We start from the raw sequence: 12,542 nt of genomic DNA, 5'->3' as shown, positions 1-12,542 counted from the left end.
AACTGAATCCAATTCACTTGGACTTGATCCAAAAATAATTACTCAATCAAATTGAGTTAATTAGTGATCAAATCACTAATTAAACCTCTCATAAATATTGAGTCCAAATTCGATGGGTAATCGGGCATCAAAATTCATCGATATGTAACCCTGATCGAAGAGTCCCAAACTAGTGGGACTCTTGACCCCGGTACCCAAAATGTGTGGGACTCATGATCAGAGAATCCTGATTCTCGATCACAGAGTCTCAGACACATAGGACTCATAGTCTACAAGGATTAGGACTCTTCATTAGCCATCAGATCAGATAGGAACCTCTAATGTGTGTGACCCCGCAGGTTCGAACATAAGCCGGTAGCACAGGAACCAATTCCTGTACTAATCAAAGTGACAATCTAGCAATGATACCCGATGATCGGATAGGTCGAATAGTCACAATTGCAACACTCAGAACCTACGTGAATATGGTTACTGTATAATTCATCCTTTTGACCTCTGTGTTTAGGATGACTTAGGGTTAAATTATCAATCCTGATTAGATCATCCGAATCATGCTCAACTCAAACAGTCCTGTGACTCCTCACAAAGACTACCCTGGCTAAGATTTTGCTAAATTGAAATACAACTGTACACAGCTCTTGAACTGGAGTGGTCAATCCCATCTTGACACACGCACCGACAAGTCAAGTACTTGACTACACCCAGCAGCCTTCCGTCACTGAATTAGAAATTCAGATAGTCCAGTGTCTAAGTGCAGTGAGTTGCTTGCAAGTCACCGTGGCAGTCTCAGGTCGGAGGGACCTTTATACCCATATTCCATCGGAGCAAATTTTGACAACAGAAATAGCTCCGGAGTCGGTCACGTTCAGTGCAGATGTACCCTTACATCTCACCTGTATGCCATACCAGTGTCTCCACACTCATTGGTTAAGAGGACAACCAACCTATATGGCACACAACGACCTATGCTTGATAAACGTTGTCATCCTTGGTAACAACGTATCATTTGGTCGTGAACAGATTTAAGAACTAAACGATAAATCCTCCTTTATCAAGTCTAAATAGTCCTAAGGACTTCACCACAACATAGGAGTTCATTAGAAGATGAAATATTTTGTGATGAAAAATATCAAAATAATTTTTATTAATTCATAATTTATGTACATATACAAAAATGAACACAACCATCAACAGGCTGATGATTGACTTTGGGACACTATTCCCAATATGACATCGATTTCAAAAAATGATTAGATACAATAAAGTCAGAAATTGACTCAATACACTCAAATCAAGTATGGATCTTAGTTGATCCATCTGAGAGAAGTATTCCTATTAAGTGTAAATAGATCTACAAAAGAGAAAATAGATGCGATGGTAAGGTAGAGACATATAAGGCAAGGCTAGTAGCAAAAGGTTATAGTCAATGCGAAGGTATTGACAATCATGACATCTTTTCATCTGTAGCCATGCTGAAATCTATCCACACATTGCTTGCTATTGCAGCTAACTATGATTATAAAATCTGACAGATGGATGTGAAAACTGCTTTCTTGAATGGATATCTTGAGGAAGATATCTATATAGAGCAGTCTCTGCATTTTACGTTCGATGATAGTGATCACTGAGTCTGCAAGCTATAAAAGTCCATCTATGGAGTAAAACAGACTTTTTGAAGTTAGAATTTTTATTTCGATGATGCGATCAAATTATTTAATTTCATAAAAAATGAAGAGGAACCTTGTATTTATAAAAGGATCAGTGGGCGTGCACTTGCCTTCCTCATACTATACATGGATGATATCCTCCTTATTGGGAATAATATTTCTATGTTGACCTTGGTCAAAACTTGGTTGTCTAAAAAATTCTTCATGAAAGATCTAGGAGAAGCATCTTATATCCTTGGGATAAAGATCTATAGAGATAGATCTAGAATGATGCTTGGCCTGTCACAAAAGCTATACATAGAGAAAGTGCTGAAGTGGTTCAGCATGAAATACTTCAAAAGTAGTTTGCTATCTCTTAGGTATGGTATTCGATTCTCCAAGATGATGTATCCTACCATTTCTGAAGAGATCAAGTGCATGAGTAGGATCCCTTATGCTTCGATGATAGGGAGCCTCATATATGCCATACTATGTACTCGATTGATATTGCCCTTACTATGAGTGTCATGAGCAGATATCAGTCAAATCCAGATAAGGAGCACTGGATAGCTGTGAAAAATATTTTAAAGTACTTACGAAGGACTAAAGATTTGTTCTTAATCTTTGGAGAAGCACCTGAATTGCGGATTGAGGGTTATACAGATTCGAACTTCATATCGATGATAGAAAGTCTATATCGGGGCATGTGTTCATTTGCAATGATGGTGTAGTCAGCTTGAAGTGTTCTAAGCAAAGCATCATCGCAGATTTGACCACAGAGGCTGAGTATATCGCCGCTTTGAATGCTGCAAAAGAAGGCTTCTGATTCAAAATATTTACTGTGAAACTCAGTGTAATGATATTAGATGTCCTACCACTGTACTGCAATAATGATGGAGCCATAGCACTTGCTAAGAAGCTCCGATCTCATCAAAAATCAAAGTATATTGAATGGCGGTTCCATATCATACATGACTACCTTAAGAAGCAATATGTCGAGTGCGAAGAGTAGACTTTGTGGATAATGTGGTAGACCCACTGACAAAGTAGTTGAGCCAGTCCAAAATGGAAGCCCACTTTAAGAAGATGAGGCTTAGATTAATGGCTAATTGACTTTATTTCAAGTGGGAGATTGTTAGATGTATATTTTAAAAGCTAATTGTTAGCTGATATATTTTTATTCTATAACAAAAATTTATATTTAAACTATTAATTCAATCAATAAAGAGCAAGTTTTTCTTTTTCATTCAAGTATTATATATCTTTGAATTATTCTTGAAATTGATGTTACGATACATATTCTCAAATATTGAGAATTAGAGCCATATATGATCAATTCTTAAATTGCTCTCGATCATAGGATAATCATGGAGACAGTGATAGATCTAGATAGACTGACATACAGTTTGCTTCTTTCAGGATAGATGAGTTTCTAATCTACGGTATAGAGATACTGAGTGGCAAGTGTGGGTAGTTGTTAGAGAATAACTAGTATTGAGCGTGACCATATGAGCAATCACATGGATTTCTATCCAATCGTTAGTGATCATCTCGATGCTGTAGTTGTGTGACTAGTCTTTTGACCTACAGTGTCACAGTTGCTCATAGTAAGACTACTGTAGTTTGACTATACATAAATATTGACTCAATTATAAATTTTTATAGTAGATGTTGGCTTCAGTTGGTTGAGCTGTGGGAGCAATATGTGCATCTAGATAGAATCTATCGACCTTGATAGAGAGTAGTCTTATGAGATTTGAGAAGCGAGTCCATAAGTCTATGGCTATAGTAGTGTGATTAATGAAAAAGAGTTTTTATTTAGAATCACTATTAGACTTGAGCTAATCGGATCCATCATATGACTGATGATAAGATTTGATGATTTATCCATGACCTGTCATCTAGTCAGAACTCACGATACAAGGATTGCTATCACATATTAACTATACCTAAAGATTTTATTTCGGTTCTGCTGGATTGCCACTACATATTGCCATATATCATTGATGGATTGTGAAAGTTTAATAGGATCATTTTGGATCAATGATCCTTATCAAATTAGAGTAGAACTGTTCCAATCCACTGAAAGAGATTTTAGAGATACCTGTGATAGAATCATGGTATGTCTCATTACCTGACAGAATTGAACTTATAGAGCCACACATAAAGGGAGAAGATATGGATTAGTTATGATTGGATTTATGGAGCACCAATTAATATGAATTTAGAAAAATTTTATTAGGTTCATGTTAACCTTACTAGCACCGGATGAATCCAATTTCTCTTATAGTTAGTTTGCTTATATGATAAGCATTAGCCAATTCCTATACTTGATTTGAATATGATTGAATTTGATTTAATGGCCTCCAATGGTTGGATGCTTAATTTATAGCTTGGATTAAATCAAGAAAGAGTTTCTTGATTTTATTTATCTTGATTTGATCAAAAGCCCGTGAAGTGAATTTATGAAATCATATAGGCTGATTTGAAAATTTTTAATTGGCGCCTAGCACTGGGTGTGGGCGTGGGTGAATTATAGGTGGTGCCCCATTTAATTGGTCCAAGTATATTGTGGTTAGGACTTCTAATATGATTAAGAGGAGGGATCCTAATTTGATTAGGAGACCCTTATGTTGTCTATTTAAAGGACCCTAGACTTACCTCTTTCATTATCTCATGATCTCCCATCCTTACCGCCACCCTTACTATACCCAACGCCTCCCCTCCTCTTCCTCTCTCTAGCCCATGTCCTCTCTCTCTAGGCATCCTCCCCTTGGATCTTAGAGAGAAGTGGGAGGCATCCCTTCTTTTGATGTCAAAGGGTTGGTGCCAAGTTGTAGATGGTTTCATCTCCTTCTTCTTAAGTTTATTGAGAGTTTGTTACAACCACTTCTTAGTTGTTATTTTTCTTGGTTAGTTGAGAGATCAAGAAAAGTTCTTGGCTTCTTCAAGAATCAAAAAAGAAAGATCAAAAAGGATTTAAGAGTTGATCCCTATCAAGACTTGGTTCAAGTCTATTCAGGCTTTCCGTTCAAGCAAGCAGGAGTCAAGAAGTTCTATTCCAGGTCGGTCCTGTGGATACCTGTAGAGGCAGGATGCTTGTGCTACTAATTTAGAACCTGCTCAACTTCAGATCCCGAGATTGAATTGGATTCAACCACAGTTACAGGTTTGAGGCAAAAGAAAAAGCGATTTAGATATGTGAATTGATTATAGGTTTTTCTTTGTTCATTCTAAAATCAGTTTATATTAATTTTAGCATATGAACTAGATCCATAAGTACTTTCATATGATGAATGCATGTTTAGATTAAAAATATTTTAATCTAATTTTTTTGCTATATTTTGAATTTAGAAAAGTTTGAAATCCATATATACTAGCACTTGTAGAAAATCCAACAGCTCCATTTACCGTTGGCCTTCTTGACCATAACAACATTGGCTATCCATTTTGGATAATGAGCTTCCCTAATGAATCTTGCTTTTAAAAGCTTGTCAACTTTTTCATCGATAGCTTTCTGTCTTTTCAAGATGAAACTTCTTTTCTTTTGCTGAACCGGCTTGAAATTTGGATCCATATTTAGTTTATGAATAATCACATCAGTAGGGATGTCAGGCATATCAGAAGCCGACCAAGTAAAAATGTCAGTATTTGCTCATAAAAACTTGATCATTCTCTCTGTTAAATCAAGCTTAAGGTTTACACCGATCTGGGCTATTTTTTTCAGATCATCTCTTAAAGGAATGGCTTCAAGCTTTTCTACCGATTTACCTTGGATTCTTCTGACCTTATCTAATGTATCTGATATATCAACTGGCACAGTTTTCATCGGTTGGTTTATTTTAGTAGAAATTATAAAATACTGTCAAGCCACCATCTGATCACCACACATTTCACCAGCTCCATTTTTAGTCAAAAAATACATCAACAGATGGTAAGTAGAGACAATGGACTTGAAAGCATTAAGACCAGGTGGGCCAAGAATGGCATTATAAGCAGATGAAATTCTAACTACTAGAAAAGTGAGCTATACCATGGACTACCTTGGTTCCTGTCTCATTGTAACTGGTAGAGTAATTTCTCCCTTAGTTGCTACCAGATTTTTTGAGAACCTGACGAGGGGAGTATCAATCCACCTAAGTTGTCCGATCAGATTTATTTTTGAGAAAGCATCATAGAACAATATATTAGTAGAGTTTTTATTATCAACAAGAACTCTTTTTATATCATACTTTGCTATCATTATAGAGATGATGACAGCATTGTTATGATGGATTTGGATCTTCTCTACATTATTTTTAGAAAAAAAAATAACATCTTCAGTCCTCTACCTCTTAGGGGATGGATCATCCGTGCTAGATAAAATGTTGGATATCATATTGATAATACCAGCAGTTGGTCAGTTGTGATCATCTGAAGTTCCTTCTACTGGAGATTTGTATTCTTCAATTTTGGCTGGTCTAACATATTTATCGAGGTAATCTTGATGTACCAAGATTTCTGTCTCATCCTACAGCCGCCTGCATTCCTTGGTGTCATGGCCATGTCTCTATAGAAGCGACAATACTTCCCCTTATCTCTCTTCTCTGGAGGGGACTTCAAGGGACCAGGCCTTCGAAGATATCTCTCCCCTTCAATTTCCATTAGAATTTGAGCTCAAAGAGAGGATAAAGAGGCATAATAATTAAAGCATCGAGGTGGGCTTTTTGACCTCATATTTTTTTGGGATCGATGTGAATTTTCAATTTGCTCATCATTCTTCCTCAGTCATTTTTTCTCATTTTTATCCTTTTTTGCCTGCCTTGAGATAGCCTCCTCCTCCTCGGTCTGAGCGTACTTATGCACCCGATCAAGTATCTCATCATAGGTATCTGAGAAATTCTTATTCCAAAAAAGAATCAGACGGTTGCTCTGGAGTCCCCTCTTCAAAGCAAACATAGCAATTAATTCATTAAACTTTTTTACTTCCAGGGTGGCTGTGTTGAAACGAGCCACATACTTCCATTGATCTTCTCTATCCTGCTACTGAATAGAGAAAAGATTATCCACATACCTCAAATGAGGTAGTTAGTACCAAAATAAGTGACGAATAGTCTCCCAAGCTGCTCAAAAGAAGAGATGGATCCTTATGGGAGATCAAAAAATCAAACCTTCACCGTCTTCTTGAGAATTATAGGAAAAGTAATGCATAATAGGACATCAGAAGTCCCTTATAAAGTCATGAGGGTCCTATAACCCTCGATATGATCCATCAGATCAGCAAAGCTATCAAAAGACTCAATGGCGGATATTTTGAACTGATTCAAAACTAGTTTACTCAAGATCTCATGAGAGAAAGAAGATTGAAAATTGAAACTATCTTTATTCTGAGATCAACCTCCTACCTAGAGCTCCATCAGACGTCTTTCAAGATCTAGGGCCTTGTGCTCCAGATCGCCCCCTCTTTGAACTTTCAAAATACTGGAGGCAAATTTGCTGTCAGCCTCATCAATGTGGTATTCACCTTGATGGGCTGGTTGAGGATTGTTCTAGGACAAAACATTTGGGGAAGAGCTTCTTTCGATGATTGCTTCTCCTTCTTTTGAAGCTGTTGAACACTGTTGTCAGGACCTGGACTTGCTGAACAATAAGGCTAAATTATTGAGGATCAAAAGCAATTGGTTGCTGTGGTGGTATCTCAGGTGCTCCTTATTCTAGAGCGGAGGGAGAGGGATGCTGAGCTCATGCTTTAACCATCTTTTTCATAAAAAAATCAGAGAGGCCCCTTCCTTTAGCACTAATCTATTGCTATAAGGCTCAAAATCTGGAGTAGAGTTGATCAACTAGAGTGAGGCTAAGTTAGAATGATCCTTGCAACCTAGTGAAAATTCTTCCAATCTGCAAAATCAGTCAAGAAATCGGATGGGGATCCTTCGATTCTTGACCCTTCAATGCTTAAGTCAGTTCGAGCCTTGAGAACAGAGGTAGAAAAAAGTGGGAGAGAAAGAGAGATTGAGTGAAACTGGAGGAGAATTGGGTGAAAGCTAAGAGTTTGGCCTAATTTCCTACAGGCAGAGTCTCTCATAGTTTCAGAGAGCAGAACTTACCAATAGAGGATCCCTGACCCTCTATTTATAGAGGGGTTGAGTAGGTCATTCTAGAATTTGTTAGGCCATTAGAGGAGTCTGTTAGACGGTTGAGAGCCACCTGTAAGTGAGCTGGTAGACAGCTGTGCATATGAGCTAGACATGAGATCGTGGCCAGCTGTGGCTTGGTTGAGGAAACCGTCATGGGCTTTCGTAGAGCGATTCAGTCTATCACTATAATAGTTCACTTCAGTAGATGACCAGAGTGAAATAGAGATGTCACAACATTCATCTCGGATAAGGAGGCATCGGGGTTCAGATCGATAAATATCCGATCTGAATATTTTTTTGTTAGCGAGACATCATCCGGATAGAACACAAGGGCATCCTATATTCAGATCGATACAATACCGAGCTGAATCTGCTAATCGGTAAATTAGTTTACTGAGATCTGATGCTTTCAGATTGATATTTTTTGGATCTTGTATGATGATATCACATATCTTGAAGCTGATTTAATGCACCAACAGTAGTCAAAGCACATAATAACAGCTCCCATAGAATAAATTTTTTAGATTCTCCTGAGCCAATTTATGGTACCCAGTTCTTGCCATGAAAGTGCAAGTTTACATTAACTGTAGGCACAGACAACTCACTGGATGTTCTCACTAATGAGATCGGAGTTGTAGCAATTTCTGATAGTGACAAAGATCCTCGAGGCTTTTATATTTATGCAAGAACAATTCAGTGCAAGGCCCTGTTTAAACCTTTGAGCATGTCTATTCTACAACAATGAACTGCTTTAAAAATTTATGCGGTGATAGATAGGAGGTGGCATGGGAAGAATTAGGGATAGCAATCGGATTGGATCAGATCATAAACGGGTCAGATCAATATGGATCAGGTTAGAAAATCGTCAACCCAAATCCGACCTATTTACTAAATGGATTAAAAATTCAAACCTGAATCTAACCTATTTATTAAACAGGTAATCTGATCCGACCCATTTAAATCGTTTATTAAATATGTCAAATTAGGCTAAACGGGTTAAACAGATTAAACGGATTAAATAGGTTAAACGGGTCGGGTTAAATATGTCAAAAACAGGTTAAAAAGATTTTAAATAGATTAAACAGGTCTTAAATAGATTAAACAGGTCGGGTTAAATGAGTCAGAAATAGGTTAAACAAGTTAAATAGATAATCTGACTCAACCCGACCTGAATATTAAATGGATTAAATGGGTAAGATATCTAAAACCTAAATCCAACCCACTTATTAAATGAGTTAAACGGATTGACCCATTTATGATTCAAATCTGTTTAGCCTAAATGCAAACCTGTTTATTGTAGGTCGAACATAGATCGAGTTGGTGGATTGGATCATATTTTACCAACTCTAGGAAGAATGCATGGGATGGAGACCACTTTCCCTCGTTTGGGTGAATCACTGGTTATTGCCAAAAGAAGATATATGCTATAAAATCAATTGCTGTTAAACACACAGAAAATGGGAGGACGGTTGACCAGCTTTATAGTGGAACGAAGTATTTGATTAGTCAATGGGTAGTTGACAAGTTCTGCAGTGCCGTTGAGCAGTATTTATGGAAAGAAGTTTGGGGCCTTTCGAGAATTCCAGAGTGGGAATTCGAGAACCATCTTTAGATGGCATGAACAGGTCATATTTGTGCACATTTAATCATGTCTACACATGCAAGCACTAGCAGACTGTATCGTAACTCTGTTTTCCAATGATCTTAGTTTGTTTATTGTCATTTACGAGGTGACTATGCTTCAAAATTTTCTTTCAGTTAATACATTTTGATTATTTGATACTAATTTTTAGAGCGTATGGTGCAACATTTTGTGGATTGCATATTGACAATTGTTGGATTGAAGAATAATGAAGAAAAATTTTAAAAGAAATATTTGAAATTTATGGCTTGTATGTATGCAATACACCTAGCCAGAACATAATCTTATGTGACATTCACCGCTTATAGAGATGACCTATCATCATAGCCCCTGCTCAAGCAGGTCTGCTGGTAAGACATGGCTTATCATCTACAGCTTGCAACATGCAAGTGCATGTTATACTTCAAAATAAGCCTTTTTCTTTCCCCACGTGGAACTGTCTTATTAATACACCAGCTTAGGTTTGTTGATCGTCTTAAATGCCATGGCATGTCCTGCTGTACCACTATGCGTTAAAAATAACAAAGCTAGGAGAGAAATACCTAATATTGTGACTTTTTTTCGATTGGAGTAGTCGTCTTGAGCCGACTAGGTGCTACACCTAGATGTGGACTGACAGGATGCTGAAAGATGATGTGCCATCACTGAAGAAGATGTACACAGTCAAGATCGAAGGCGAGAGCGAGGGATTTCCGGTGAATGGTGGCGGTGGTCTCCGCTTGGCATTGGAAGAGAGAGACCTACAAAGGAAGTCCCACCTGAGGTGGCTTCGGCGAGGATTCTCCGATGCTCAAGTCAGCGAGGTGATTCAATATAGTAAAAAGAGCAATAAAGTTTTGGTACTGTATTGGCCAACATACCTAGAGGGGTCTCCGCTTACCTCTATTTATAGAGGGAACAAAGTGGATAGTGAGAGGATAGGTAATCATGTCAATCATGTCCTGTCAGTCGTGTGGTGCCGCGTGGATGTCTGGCTCTGACAGCAGGCATGCCTTCTGTTCGGTGAGTAGGTGGCTGTAGCGGCAGGCCTTATCATACATGCAGCGTAATTAATAGCCTCGTAATATTCCATCATGGTGCACAGCTAGTCGGTCAGGATATGGCATCTGAGCGACGTGACCTGATGTGGACTGTCAGGATGGCATGACAGCCATGCCTGTCATTCGGTCGTTCGGCTGACGCCCATGTCACGAAGTCAGTTGAAGAAGCCCATTGAGTGGTGCAACCCAGTCGATAGTTTGGGTAGTCAGTAAGGCACCAAGAAAGAAGTCGGCCTTCTAATGACTTCTGATGAGGTCGGCCTCAGCCTTTCGATAAAGTCGACCTCCGGATGACTTTCGATGAGGTTGGTCAAGGCCTCCTGATGAAGTCAGCCTCTGGATAACTTTTGATGAGGTCAGCCTCGGCCTTCTGATGAAGTCGACCTCGGCCTCCCGATGAAGTCGGCCTCCGGATTACTTCTGATGAGATTAGCCTCAGCCTCCTAATGAAGTCGGCCTCGACCTCCCGATGAAGTCGGCCTCTAGATGACTTCTGATGAGGTCGACCTCGGCCTGTCAATGAAGTCAGCCTCCAGATTGTTGAGAAATGTGTCCCAAAGTCAATCATTAGACGATTGTGCTCATTTTGTAAATTGTATATGAATTTTTATTAATAAAAGTTATTTAACTTTTTCATTACAAATTGTCCATCTTTAAACTCTTGTGTTGTAATGAAGTCCTTAGGACTATAATTAATCAACAAAGGAGGATTCATCGTTTAGTCCTTAAAATGTTCGCAATCAAACGATATGCTATTACAAGGACGACAGCGATATTAAGTATAGGTCGTTGCGCGTCATATAAGTTGGTTGTCCTCTTAACCAAGGAGTATGGAGATACTGTTATGGCGTATAGATGGAATATAGAAGTACATTCGCATCGAATGTGACCATGTGTCAGGTACTCTGCTGTCAAAAGTAGCTCAAGAAAGATATGGGTATAAGTGTCCCTCATACCTGAGACCACTATAGTGACTTGAAAGCAACTTACTATATTTTAGTACTGGACTATCTGAGTTTCTAATTCAGTGACGGAAGGATACTGAGTACAGACAAATACTTAACAAGTTGGTGTGTGAGTCAAGATGGAATTGATCCCTCTGAATTAGTAGGAGATATACATCAGTGTATTTCAATTTAGCAAAACCTTAGCCAAGATAATCCATGAGATGGATTTGAAAAGTTGAAATATAATATGATTGACTAAATTAGGATTGACAGTTAAATCCTAGGTCACCTTGAGCATTTGTATCAAAAGGATAAATTATATGATAACCATACGCCAATAGATTCTAGAAGATTGCTTTGCAATACTTCGATCAATCCGATCGTTGGGTCACCATTGCTAGATGGTTACATTGATTAGTATAAGAAGTTATTTCTGTACTATCGGTTTAGGTTCGAACCTATGGGGTCACACGCATTAGAAGATTTGGTCAGATTAGATGGCTGAAGAGTCCAATTGGATTGTGACTTTGGTGAGGAGTCCTACTGGGACTGGGACTCTGGAGCAGAGTCCCATTGAAAGTGGGACTCTACTATTTATGAGGAATTTATTAGTAATTAGATTACTAATTGACTCAGTTTGATTGAGTAAAGAGCTTTGGATCAAGTCTAATTAAATGAGATTCAGTTCGACTCAGATTGAGTTTGATATAATCAATTCTGATTACAAGAAAAATCTGATCTTACTTCGATCAGGATTTGGACTCAACTAATTCTTAATTGGGATAGAAATTTAATGAGATATTTAAATTTTTAATTGGATTAGATTTATTTCTATTAGTAGGTTCAATCCAAATTTAATTTGGATTAGAATTGAATTAGAAATGAAGAGTCATTGTCAACTAAGACTCTATCCTTATCTCTTTGTGCCACATATGGACCCATGCCCTTATCCCCACACCAAATAGGATTTGGCTTGACCTTTTTGGCATCAAAGTAGTAGACCCAATAAGGGTAGGTGCGAATGGTTGATGACTCATAATCTTATCCCCTACCTAATTCGAATGCGATCCGAATTAGAGATAAGATGCAAACTGAGAAAGGAATTTTTCATACATGGAATATTATTGGTACCATATTATTTTTTTTCTTAA

At 38.0% G+C, this 12,542-nt stretch overlaps 1 pseudogene; it reads left to right on the top strand.

Annotated features, from left to right (window-relative positions):
• The window catches only part of LOC140853134 (sulfite reductase [ferredoxin], chloroplastic-like), a 161,554-nt pseudogene extending 152,180 nt beyond the window's left edge, over positions 1 to 9,374 (top strand).
• Positions 9,375 to 12,542: the final 3,168 nt, after the last annotated feature.

This window comes from Elaeis guineensis, chromosome 13 (assembly GCF_000442705.2).
Source record: "Elaeis guineensis isolate ETL-2024a chromosome 13, EG11, whole genome shotgun sequence".
NCBI classification, from domain to species: domain Eukaryota; kingdom Viridiplantae; phylum Streptophyta; class Magnoliopsida; order Arecales; family Arecaceae; genus Elaeis; species Elaeis guineensis.
Note: the sequence above shows the minus strand (reverse complement) of the source record. Positions and strands in the feature narration are given on the sequence as shown.